Below are 13,671 nucleotides of genomic sequence, written 5' to 3' on the forward strand. Positions count from 1 at the left end.
CTTCTCCCTCCCCATCCAGGCTTTGTACTTGATAACATACATGATAATTCAGTGGGAGGAAAAGGGAAAGGATGAATTGGAAATGTATGTGATGTAAAAACAAAAGATAACAATAAAATTTTATTTTAAAATATGTTCTCCTGTCACGTTTGTCAAAGATGACTGCTCTTTATTTTCTTCCATTTATTTGATCTTTTATATCTAAATCCTGTATCCATTTGGAATTTATTATAGTATTTGGTATAACATACTGATCTAAACCTAATTCCTGCTAACCTAGTCTCCAGTTTTTCCAGAAGTTCTTGTAAAAAAGGGAAGTCTGTCCTCTAGTAATTTTTGTTCTAGCGTTCCTCATCAAACACTGAACCATTTTTATTGTTTCTCACTCTTGCTTATCTAGATTAGTCCATTCATTTACTTGCTTGGTTTTTAAGCCATGACCAAATAATTTTGGTTATATATTTCTAGTTCTAATAATTCTAAGCCCACTTGATTCATACCTTTCCTCTTTATTTGCTTTGAGATTGGAGACCTTGTGTCCTTCCAAATTAACTTTGATATTATTTGGTCCAGTTCTAAAATCCACTAAATCTAAAATTAAATTAGGAAATGACATAGTTTATGTTACTTTCACATACCTCATCCTTGAGTGGTGATTATCTCTCCAATTATTTGTCTTTGTTTATGTGTAAATTAGCCTCCACCTAAACCTGGGGTAGTTTTGCTTGTAGCTGCCTATTCAGAGGATAATGGGACTACAATATGGAAGTGTAGATGATGACCAACCTGCAGCATAAGACACTGACATATGTTCTAGTCCTTTTGTTAAACTCTTACCTTCTGTCTTAGCATCCATACAAGTATCATTTCCAAGGCAGAAGAGTGATAAAGGCTAGACAATGGGGGTTAAATGATTTGCCCAAGTATACACAGCCAGTAAGTGTCTGAATTCACATTTGAACTCAGGTCCTTCAGATTCCAAGCCTGGCTCTTTATCTACTGAGTCATCTAGCTGATCCTCCAATTACTATTAGGGTGAGTTCCAGGCTGTTCCTTGACTTCTGGAACATCGAATTTTAGAGACGGTTGAGAGAAGGCCTTCCTTGGATGTGACCTTTCTTCCTTTGAACTAGAGTTTATTTCACTCTCAGATCAAGAGCTAATTTACTCTTGTGTATTTTCTATTACATTCTATTCGGTCTGACTTCCAATTTTTATTTGCTGTTTGCTCAGATAAATTGCTCACTGGCTGTTTGCTATTGCTGATGGACTTGGATATAACTAGCGTTTTGTGAAGAGAAGCTATGCTGGTGAGTATGAGATAACAGTTACCCTCTTCCTTAATAGGGATCACAGAAGGTGCTTTTCTTTTGAACCCAAACTCATACCCAAGACCAGAGACGTTTGAACGGGGCAGATAGATATAAAGCCAGCCCAAGATCTATCTTAGAGACCAGAGGACACATTTCTTACTTTTGCATGAAGCATTTTATTTTTTTACATGATAAGTGCATAAATACATTTTTCTTGTACAGCCTTCCCCCAACTCTCTGTTGGGACTGTACATAAAAGCATATCTGTATGCATGGGGCAGCTGGGTGGCTCAGTGTATAGAGCACTGGGTTTGGAATCAAACAAACTCATCTTCCTGAGTTCAAATCCAGACTCAGACACTTCCTGGCTGACTGGCTGTGTGACCCTGGACAAATCATCTAACTCTTGTTTGTCTCAGTTCCTCTCTGTAAACGTGAGCTGGGGAAGGAAATGGCAAATCACTCCAGTATATTTCCCATGGAAACTCTAAATGGTCACACAAAACTCCAAAGAGGTAATAAGGAAAAAGACTTGTACAAAAATATGTATAGCTGTGCTTTGTGGCAGCAAAAAAATTGAAAAATGAGGGAGTGTCCATTGATTGGGGAATGGCTGAACAAATTGTGGTATCTGATAGTAATGGAATACTATTGTGCTGAAAGGAATAATGAACTGGAGGGATGGAACAACCTCCAGGAACTGATGCAGAGTGAAAGGAGCAGAACCAGGAGAACATTGTACACAGAGACTGATACACTGTGGTACAATCAAATGTAATGGACTTCTCTACTAGAAGCAGTGCAATGACTCAGGACAATCCAGAGAAACTTAGGGGAAAGAACACTATCCACATCCAAAGAAAGAACTGTGGGAGTAGAAACACAGAAGCCAAACATTTCCTTAATCACATGGTTCGATGAGGATATGATTGGGGATGTAGACTCTAAATGATCACTCTACTACAAATATTAATAATAGGGAAATAGATCTTGATCGACAATGTATATGAAATCCAGTTGAATTGCTTGTTGGCTATGGTGGGGGGGAGGAAGAAAGGGAAGGAAGGAGTATGAATCATGTAACCATGGGAAAATATTCTAAATGAAATAAATAAATAAACAAACAAACAAATAAATAGAATGGTCACACAAAGAGTTAAACTGAACAACAGAACAACAATAATTCATGTAAATATATACATATACACATACTACATAATCTTACATGTAACCTCATAGTATAACATCTACAAATTATATTTTATACTTTTATTTTGATAAATGTTGTATGGGTCATGACAGATTAACTATCAGATGTTTTATGTATTTTGTTAACAGTTTTGAACTTAATTCATTTCTTCTTGACTTTTGTTAGAAGCAGAAAAGAAATGTTAATGGCTTTTATGGTTTTACTTTGAACCCTCCTACTTCATTGTAGCTATTAATCATTTCACTTGGTTTCTTTGCCAGTCCTCTGACATTTTCTTAATATATCACCAAATCATCTTCAAATAGGGATAACTTTTTTCACTTTGGATTTTGTTTTAAAGGCCAGCAAAGTCAAACAGTGGAGAGAGGTCATAGTTTTGCTTTCTCCCTCTTTACATTGAAGACCTTGCTGGCTCTTGGTTTTAAATATAGGCTTTTGATAAAATTAAAGATCTGTCTGGAAATTTTCCACTTTCGAGAGGAATGAGACCTTTTGCAAGAGGTCTACCTATCATCAGGGGTCCAGTGACTGTGGGTCAAGGATAGGAGGCTGAACTGAAAGCAAAGAGATTTATTTTAATGCTCTGGAAGATTGATATCTGGATGACAGCAGATTCAGCTTCTTAGGGCACAGATTGGGTTTTAGAACTTTGCAGGCTTGCTTACAGTACATAGCTACCCAAAAGCATCCTGTAGCAATTTAACGTAGCATTTCACAGCATAGAGAGGTGTAGAGAAAGTGGGGGGATCAGTTAAGGAGAAAGGGGGAATATTTGGAATGCAACTGGCAGGATTTATTATTAGAATAAGAAAGCACAGGAGACAGAAGGAAGAGATCAAATATGTTTACAAATGTGAAAGAAATCCTTTTGGTCAAAACTACAGTCTCTTATCCAAGGACCTCAAGTAAGTTGTTACAACAATGAATGATAGATGATACATTTCCTGAATCCTTGCATAGGAGGTGGGGACTTTCTCATGTTAGACCATCATGTGATAGGGAGATTAGTCCATTGAGTTATTGAAACATAATTGTGGTTCCTTTTTTGCATTCAGAGGTCTATCTACCAAGATACAAATAGGAACTATAGGAATATAACTAACAAAACAACTCTATAGAAATACAGAGCTAAATAATTAAAGAAGCATTGCTTAATTGAGTAGGTTGTGCCAATACATAGTCATACCAATCAAAGTACCAAAGGATTACTTCATAGAGCTAGGGAAAATAATAAAATTCATCCAGAAGACAAAAGATCAAGAATTTTTTTGTTATATGTCACCTATTCTTTATTTTAATTACAGGGTAACACATAAACTCCAACAGAAAGAGGAAGGGAGAGAGGAAGGGGAAGAATAAAACCACTATTTCCCAAAGATGAAGATGAAGTTAGTGCTTTAATGGATCTTGAGGGTAAAATGTTATGAGGGATCCTCTTCAACATTTCTTTGGGAAAGATTCGAAGAAGCTGCTAACCAGTGTCCAAAGTTTCAAAGATAGTGCAGTTTTTCAGAAGGACCTTGAGAAATAAAGTTCTTTTCAAACTTCTGCAAAAATTCCATATAAAGGAGATCATCTGAGGTGAGGACTTCTCCAACAACTGCTTCCTTACAAACAGCACAACATACACACAGCTGGCTAGATACATCTCCAAGATCTTTTCTAGTCATGCCTTCCCCAATAGCAGACTTCACCAACAGGGACAACGAGGGCAACACATTAATAGGGGGGTAAATCTGTGTATTATGTAGCTGCCTGTCCACATTGATTTATCCTTCAGTAATGTATCTCATCAAGTCTGGACTGGGATGAGTGATAGCATCATTGGGCATAGAAGGGATAGGGATCTGAGTAATTGAGCCATTCTTGCCCTCCACACGACCAGCTCTCTCACATATTGTGACTAAATCTGTATACCTGTAGCCATGATGACCAGGGACTTCTGAAAAGCTTCAACATAAGAACTCCTATCAGCATAAGAATGACCAATATATGCTTTTCACACTGATCGGCCAAAAATTCTGCTGTAGTTAGAGCCAGATGAGGAGTGATAATTCACTCAATGCTCATTGGCTAAGTTCAAAAAGAGACAGACATTATCCATTGAGCCATTTTCTTCAGTCTGATTTGAAGAATCAAGCAATTTTCATGTTGATACCCAAAGCAGCAAATAAATACAATCACACATTTTTCCTCACAATAATCCAGAGACCATCTTTGGATTTCTTCACCAAACCAGTCTGACAACAGATTTGAGCTGCAATCTCATAATGGGTAAGCCGGCAGCAGAGAAGATGGGAATTTTCTGGCCTCTAGCAATACTGTTCATGCCATCAATTGCTGAAATGCCAGTTTGAATCATTTCCTCAAGGTAGATTTGACACTCAGGACTAATTGGCTGCCATAATGTCAAGAAAGTCTTCAGCTAAGACAGGTGGTCCTCTGTCAATAGGTTTCGCAGAACCATTGAGAACTCAACCAAGCATATCCTCAGACACTGGTGTTTGAAGAATAGCACCTGTAAACTCACAGGCTGTCTTCTTGGCCTCTATACCTGAAGATCCTTCAAAAACCTGAACTACTGATTTGTTGCCACTAACTTCTAAAACCTGGCCACTTCTATTTGTACCATCAGGTAATGTCAAGTGGATGATCTCGGCATATTTGGGAAACTTTACTTGATCTAAGATGACCAAAGGACCTTTGACTCCTGATACTGTTTTGTATGTGAGGCTGGGTTGAGAGAGGAAGTTTCAGCTGACAACCAGTGCCTGCTCTTGGGACCCTGCCAAGGGCATCATGCTGCCTGTGGACTTCTTGCCTATGGACCCATTCGACATCATATCTTCTCCAAAAGATCAAGAATTTAAAGAGAAATATTGAAAAATGGAAATTAAGGGGGCTTAATAGGACTAGATCTCAAATTATAGAGTAGTAATCTTCAAAATGGTTTGGTGTTAGTTAAGTAATAGAGGTTGATAAATGACACAGATTAGGTAAATAATGTTCAGGAAAAAAGCCCAAACATAAATGTACAATATTCGATATACTCAAAGACCCCAATTCCTGGTTGCTGGAAACTTAGAGAGCAATCTGACAGAAAGTAGGTATATACCAGCACTTCATACTATGATACAAAGATATCTTATGTTAAGATTAGCTCCAAATGGGTACAGGATATATATAAAAGACCACAAAATAAACAACTTAGAGGAACAAAGAAGAAAATGTCTTTTGCAGTCTTGGATAAGGGAAGTATTCATGACCAAACAAGGGACAGAGAACCACAGAAGACAAAAGGAACACTTGATTATATACATTTAAAAAATTGTACAAACAAAACCAATAATTTTAAAATTAGGAGGGAAACAGTTAAGTTGGGGAAAATATTCACATAAAATTTCTCTGATAAAGGCCTCATATCTAACAGACATAAAAGACGGATTCAAATTTATATTAGTAAGAGCCTTTTTACTAACAAACAAATGGTCAAAGGATATGAGCAGGCAATTTTCAAAGGAAGAAATCTGCACTATTAATAAACATCGATCATATTAGGGAAAGGCACTGTAATAAGTGCTGCTTTTTGTCAAAGCCTTTTTCTCAATCTACTGAATCATCTAGTTTTTGCTGTCTTTGATTTGTGTATGATTATGCTCATTTTCTCTAATTATCTCCTTAGCTAACTTTCTCCTTATATCTCTGATATAAATACAACTTAGACCATTTCATTTTTGAATAGTTTGGGTTCTTGGAATGATTTCCTTTAAACTAAAATTTGCAGTCCCGCAATTTCTATTCATTAATCTTAAGTCTGTCCTCTGGAGCCAATTTCTAAAAAATACACATATAATTTTATTGATTTATAATATTACAATAATAGTTTCATATATATGCATATATATTCCCTTTTCATGACAGCCCTACAACTAGTTGAAGAAAAATTCATTTACTCCTCAAAGGTTTCTCTTTTCCATTCTAAACATCCTTAAATTGTATGATGATCTGGTTTGGAGATATTCTTACCATTGCTGACCCTCTTCTGGAAAACACCCAATTGTCATCATCCCATCATCATATGGCATATTGAACTGAATATGATATTCCAAATTTAGGCTAACAAGTCCACAGTTGTAGAACTCATTCTGTCAGTCAATGAACATTTATTAAGTTCCTACTATGTGCTGCAGGAGATGACATACAAACAAATATATTCAAAGTAAGCTATATATGGGGTAAATAGGAAATAATTAACAGAGGGAAGGCATCGGGATTAAGAGGAATTGGAAGGGCTTCCTATAGATAGTGAGATTGGAACTGGGATTTATAATCAAGAGGATTATGATTGGAGCAAGGGAAGAAATCATTCCAGGCATGGAGGACAGTCAGAACATGCTGGAAACAAAGAGGTGGAGTTTCTTGATTGTGGAACAGTGAGGAAGCTGATCTGAATATTATTCTTCTATTAATGTAGTCTAAGATCAGATTGAGAAGCCATGTAGTAGAGTGGAGAGGGGGTGACCTTGGAAGTAGGCAGACCAGGGGCAAGTTGTGCCTTTGACACATACTAACCTTTTAACCATGGGCAAGTCACTAATTCTCTCAGTTCTTTAGAAAATTTCTCTTAGTAACAAAGGAAATGCTAACCTTTCATTGATGGACATAGTTTCCAAACCAGTACTTCCTTACATTGATGAAATAAATCACACGTCCAGATTTTTGAAAAAGGAAAAATCAAATTAGCATTTTTGTCATTGACTTTTTTACTCCTTTGATACATATTGAACTGACAGTCAGTTGAAACCCCAATTCTTTTGCACATTAAATTCTATTTAGCTGTATTTTCCCCATCCTGTATTTGTACTGGTGTTGGGTCTTTTGTCTTGAGCCTATATTTTAAGACTTAACATTTGATTGAATGAGATATTGAAATTTTTTTTGTTTGTTTTGCTCACTGTTTCATTTTCTTTTGGATCATTTTCCCAACATATTAGTTATTCCTATAAGTTTATAGCATCTTTGAATTTAAGTGTGCTACCAAATTGATAAAAAAAAAAAGTCAAAATCTAGGATGTATTCCTATAGCACACCACTAGTAACTTTTTTTGATATATATATATATATACATATATATATATACAGAGAGAGAGAGAGAGAGAAAGAGAGAGAGAGAGAGAGAAGAGAGAGAGAGAGAGAGAGAGAGAGAGAGAGAGAGAGAGAGAGAGAGAGAGAGAGAGAGAGTAGCCAACCTATGGCTTCATTTGCCAGTGTTAAAAACTGCTGTGATTTGATTTTGTCATCTTCTAAGAATTGTGATCAAATGAGATATCTCAAACACTTTGAAAAACTTAAAATGCTATATAAATTTTAACTCTTGTTGGTGGTGTTAATCACATGTTCATTTACCTGGAAAGTATTAGAAGTGAGTTGAATGCAGATCTTTTTTCCCTTGGCCTCCATGATCCTTCAAAGATTACTATCAGTGTCTCAGTAGTTATGTCTGCCAATACTTTCTGTACCCAGGGATGTGGTTCTTGAGGGCAAGGCAATTTGAATTTATCAAGGGCAGCTAAATACTCTCCTGTTATCTCCTTACTTATCCTGGGCATCAGCTTCTGGGTAGCCCTTTTTTGTTCTGTGCTTTATGGTCCAAAGATGATTGTTCTTGATAAAGAACACAGAAGCAAAGTTAAGAATTGAGATGCTCCACCTCTCCTCTGCCATTAGTAATCACTGTCTTATCCACATGAAATATCAGTGCTATCCTTTCTTTGATCCTCTTCTTTTATTTCTTGAAAACTAATTTTTTGTTGATATTTTATTCTTAGCTCACCTTAATTTCCCAATATAGCTCTCCTCAGCCCTCCCTCTTCCAAAGAGTTCAGTATAATAGGAGGAAAAAAGCTCATCTTCCCGAGTCCAATTCATCTTCCTGAGCTCAAATCTGGCCTCGGACACTTATGAGCTGCATGACCTTGGGCAAGTCACTTAACACTGTTTGCCTTAGTTCTTCGTTTGTAAAATGAGCTGGTGAAAGAAATGGCAAACCACTTCAGTATTTTTGCTAAGAAAATCCCAAATAAGGTCACAAAGAGTCAGATACAACTGAAATGACTAAACAACCACAACATACCAAAGAAAGGGGGGAAAAGGACAGTTCAACAAAACTATCCAACATGTCAACCAGATCCAATATTATATGTACTGGTTTCCCAATATAGGTTTTTAAAACTAAGCAAATCACTTTCTAATAATCGTTGAATGATTTATGGGCAGTTAAATTACCACCTGGAGTGGTGAGGGTGATGTTTGCAGCTATACTTTTAAGTTAGTCTGAATTATCAATCTTAAGTCTAGATAACCAATCAAATAATATAACAAACCCTGATTTCTAACATTTGATGACTTCTGAGATAAAAATGCTCACACTGAAAATTTAGCTCAATTGCTGGTTCAAGCACTCCACTGCCTGAGTGTCTCATTCCTCCTAACATATATTCACCCAATATCAAATCTAAACTATCAGGAGACTGGCATGAGTCATCTCATGTAATCATGTTTCTTATTTTTATAACTACTGGAGATATTGACAGGACGACAGGATTGCATGTTCTTTTCTTATCTACTTGTTTAAATATTTGGATACCTTTAAAAGATTTCAATGAAAATGAAAACAAAATATATACATGTGCAGTAACCAAATATTATGTGTATGCAGAAGAGAAGAGAATGATGGGGAAAGTTGGATGAGTTAGAACCAACTAAGGAAGACTTTCATAAGATAAAGAAGACTTGAGCATATTTGTATACATACGTCAAGGAGACAGAGCAGTAGAAGTACCTCTTGCAGCTCCTGGACCAAGATTAAGCTCATCAGTGATCTGAAATGAGTGGGAGGTGGAACTTTGGGTAACCAAGAAGGTGACCTGTGATGCCAAGTGCAGGGACAGCACCTGCATTTTGTGGGGAGTGTTCCCTTAAAGGGAGTATTATCTGTGTGTTTTCTCAATATGGAGAAATGGTTAACATTAATCTCAGACAGGATAAGATTGGAAGGTCCTTCCAGATAAAGATTCAAAAGTCCTTGTGTCCTTTGAGGATCAGAGAAGAACCATTCTGGCCCAAGATAAAAAGAAAAACTATCCAATTGGAACATATGATTAATTATAAGTCCCCTGTGGATTCCAAGACTCAAGACAATGTAACCAGAATGTTCCAGGAGAAGGACTGTGGGTTAAAACCCTACCCCTAGTTCAAAGGAATCCTCCAAAAATGAGATGGCTGAGCTGAAGCATTAAAAGACACCCTGCCCCACAAAAACTATAAAAAAGACAAAAATATTATAATAAATATGAAAGAAGAGGCACCTACATTAACCTCCATAGTGTAAAAATAGAGATTTTAACCCCAGTCTTCAATCCCCAGAAGTCCTTGGTAGTTCCCAGAATTCCCTAAAATCTCACCTGAGTGCTCACCTGGGCTGAGAACACAATCTGTATTTAAACTGACGGTACCGCCTACTTGCTCTTTCAGCTTCTGCTTCTAAGGACACGCAGGCAAGATATAAGTGGCTGTGAATGGGCTCTGTGCCAAGGCACGTGCTCTCTTATTTTGTATTTTCTTTATTCCTTAATTCTAACAATCTTTAATAAACCTCATAAAATATAATACTTTTAGTAGAGAAACTAATTTAAATTTTACAATAGCACTCTGATGTAAGATCAGAAAGGGAAAGGAAGGAATACCTTCACTTTGAGAAAAATACCTTCACTCTGTCACTGTAGTCCTCAAGATGAGCACAGGTCCACAGTGACTACAGGGACACATATTTAACTGTTTTCATTTGGACAAGCATAGCCACCAAGGAGAGGTTAAAGGAAAAAGAAACCACAGATTGCTAAGAATTCCTCAACCAAAACCAGTAAGGACGAAAGAGAAAAAGAAAGGAAAAGAAATGTGAAAGGTCTCTAGTCATCAAGATGAATATGCTGAAGGGGAGAGGGTTTCAGTAGAGATATACAAATAAGTTACAGAGTTTCATGCCACACTGGCTTTCCAGGGCTTTAGAACCATCTCATTCAAGTTGACATAGAGCCAACTGAATATGTGGTTTAACACAATTTCTGTCAATCAATAAATAAAGATGAATTTTAAAAAATAACTGAGTAAAGCTATATTATTACTGCTTCTGTACATAAAGGCTTTACTACTTAAAAAATAGAAAATATAGTCTATAGAAGATAGATAAGAGAGAAGAGATGACTGCTATAACAGGAAGGAAGGTGGAATCAAGGTGATTAGCCCTAGTGAGGAATAGGGATATCGCTTCTTTTTTCTTCTTAAGATCTTTTATTTCATTGTATTTTTCCCAATTACATGTAGAAACAATTTTTAACATTTGTTTTGACATTCTGCAATCCAAATTCTCTTCCTCCTCTCTCCCCTCCCTAAGACAGCAATCTGATATAGGTTAGTCATGTGATAATGATAATTATTATATTCATATGATAATATATTATGCAACATAATCTTTTTTTCTTCTGTGAAGAGAAGGAAGAAGATAATGATATGAAGGTTTGAAGAAGAGAGGTGAGTTGAATTAGTGTATGTTGGATGGTTTCAATCTTCTCAGTCCTGTAAGAGATCAAGTCATCTTCTACATGTGTGAGGATTCGAAATATAGAGACAGTCAAATGTGTGCATATACATATATGCTATGTATTACATCATATGCCAATAAGCATTTATTAAGCACCTTTTATGTTCCAGCCACTGGGACAGAAATACAAAGAATGTAACAGTTCCTTCATGCAAAGAACTTGCGTTGTAACAAATGAAGCAATCTCTACCTGCAAAGAGCTTACCTTGTAGCAAAGGACATTAAATAGATTAAGCATATATATATTAAACATTATTCAAAGTAGTTACAAGATAGTTATTAGGAAGGAAGTAATTAATTACAGGGGGTTGGGGGGAGGGGAGGGAAAGAACGTGATTCACATAACTATGGAAAAATATTCTAAATGAATTAATTAATAAAATTTAAAAAAAGAAGGGTGAATCAATGGAATAAACTTGGGGTAAATGACCTCAGCAAGCTAGTGTTTGATAAACCCAAAGATCCCGGCTTTGGAGACAAGAACTCACTATTAGACAAAAACTGCTGGGAAAATGAAGAAACCATAATGGGAAAAATTGAGTTTAGATCAACAGCTTACACCTGACACCAAGATAAACTCAGAATGGGTAAAAGACTTCAATATAAAGAGTGAATCATAAATAAAATAGGTAAACATAACATAGAATAGGGTATCTGTCAGAACTGTGGGTAAGGAGGGGATTTAAGACCAAGCAAGAGATAGAGAACACTGCAAAATGTAAAATGAATGCCTAGGCTATGTCAAGACAAACCCCCCAAATCATTACTAGAAGAAAATGATCAGTTTCTTAAAATCAATTTTTTTTTCTTTCAAGAAATTATTTTGAAGTTTTTAAAAATTAATTCTTGAGGCCAATTGTTCTCTCTAGCACTGGAAACCAACTCTATTTTTTTTTTTTGTGTGAATCAATGAGAAAATATCCACTTAACAGAATTCATTTCCCAGCTCCTTTTGCAGGGACCAATGCCTAGAGGAATGTTTTGTGCATAGTAGATGATCAGTAGTAAATGCCTCCTGAACTGTTGGATGCATCTTTCATGAAACAATTGGGCATGTTCTCCACCAGGTGGCAGACGCCCCACAGAAACAGGACAAGCAAGCTCGGAGCCTTCCTTATTCCCCGCCAGTGCTCAGGACACTGATCTATGGAGAAGCCAGAAGGAATGAAACCATGTTTGATGAATCCACAAGCATCTTGGCAACTGGCTGAGGGCTTTGAATCTTTTCAATGGAAGCTGTGTTCAGGGCAATGAGCAAACAAGAAACAAGCAATTATTAAGTGCTTACTTAATATGCACAAGGCATTGTACTAAGCATTGGGGATTTGAAGACAGCTTGAAAACTAAAACTTCAATTCATACCTATTACTTTTCAATTTCAGAAGCCAATAAAAATCCATGAGTGAAACTTTACCTTAAGTTTGTTTGAAGTGTTTAAATGTCAAGATAGACTTTTAAAACTGATTGGGGGGGCGGGGCGGGGGGAGCAGCTAGGTGACTCAGTGGATAGAGAGCCAGATCAAGAGACTGGAGGTCCTGGGTTCAAATCTGACCTGTGTTTTTGGCTGTGTATCACTAGACAAGATTGCCTAGCCCTTTCCTCCTACCTTGGAACCAATACTTGATATTGATTCTAAAACAGAAGGTAAGTTTAAAGGGTGGGGGGGGGGGAAACGTGTTTGGATCACAAATGGACATTTTTCTTACAGAAAAAAAAAAAAACCCTTTTCATTCATTAAACCATGCAGTAATAAGAGCATTATTACACATTCATAAAGTAAGCCATATCATTTTATTAGTGCTATCCTCATTATCCTCATTTCTCCTTAGAATCTAAGCTCTTTAAGGATGGGGGTTATTTTTGCCTTTCTTTGCATCTCCAGTGGTTGGCACAATTCCTGGCACATAAAAGCTTTATGAATGCTTGTTCATTGATTCATTGATTAAACATTCTGGTGAAGTAGAATAATTACCCAACTCTTACAGAAGAAGAAATTGAAGTCTTAGATAGAGATTAAGTGATTTACATAGGCAATAAGTTGCAAGACTGACCTTGGACCCAGCCCTTTCAGCCCTTTCAAAAGACCCCAGTTCAGTGTTTTTTTTTTTTTAATGCTAGAAGGAAGCGTTTAAAATACCTTGAGAGACAAACTTTGTCAACTGATGCAATGTATTTGTCCATACTGGAGATCAAAGGATGAGCATTTTTAGTTCAAGATAAAAATATGATATCTGCTTATAATTATTTGTATTTAAAATGCATTTGTATATATAGGAGAACGTAGAGCAAATTATAATTAAATTATTTTAAAATCCATGTGTCAAATGACACAGCTCTGCTCCTTCTGGTGTTTTAGCAAACCACCGAATTTCTAGAGAAAGAGCAATGATAACCTCATGGAGTAATCAGTCCCCTCTCCCTCCCTTATCACTGCTAAGTCATTAGGGAAAGAGATGGGGAGAGGCCTTCAATTTCCTTGGTATATGAA

The 13,671-nt window shown here is 36.5% G+C and overlaps 1 pseudogene; it reads right to left on the bottom strand.

Annotated features, from left to right (window-relative positions):
• Positions 1-3,817: 3,817 nt before the first annotated feature.
• LOC100018517 (V-type proton ATPase subunit B, brain isoform-like) lies at positions 3,818-5,363 on the bottom strand (annotated as a pseudogene).
• Between the last annotated feature and the right edge of the window lie 8,308 nt (positions 5,364-13,671).

This window comes from Monodelphis domestica, chromosome 5 (genome assembly GCF_027887165.1).
Source record: "Monodelphis domestica isolate mMonDom1 chromosome 5, mMonDom1.pri, whole genome shotgun sequence".
NCBI lineage: Eukaryota > Metazoa > Chordata > Mammalia > Didelphimorphia > Didelphidae > Monodelphis > Monodelphis domestica.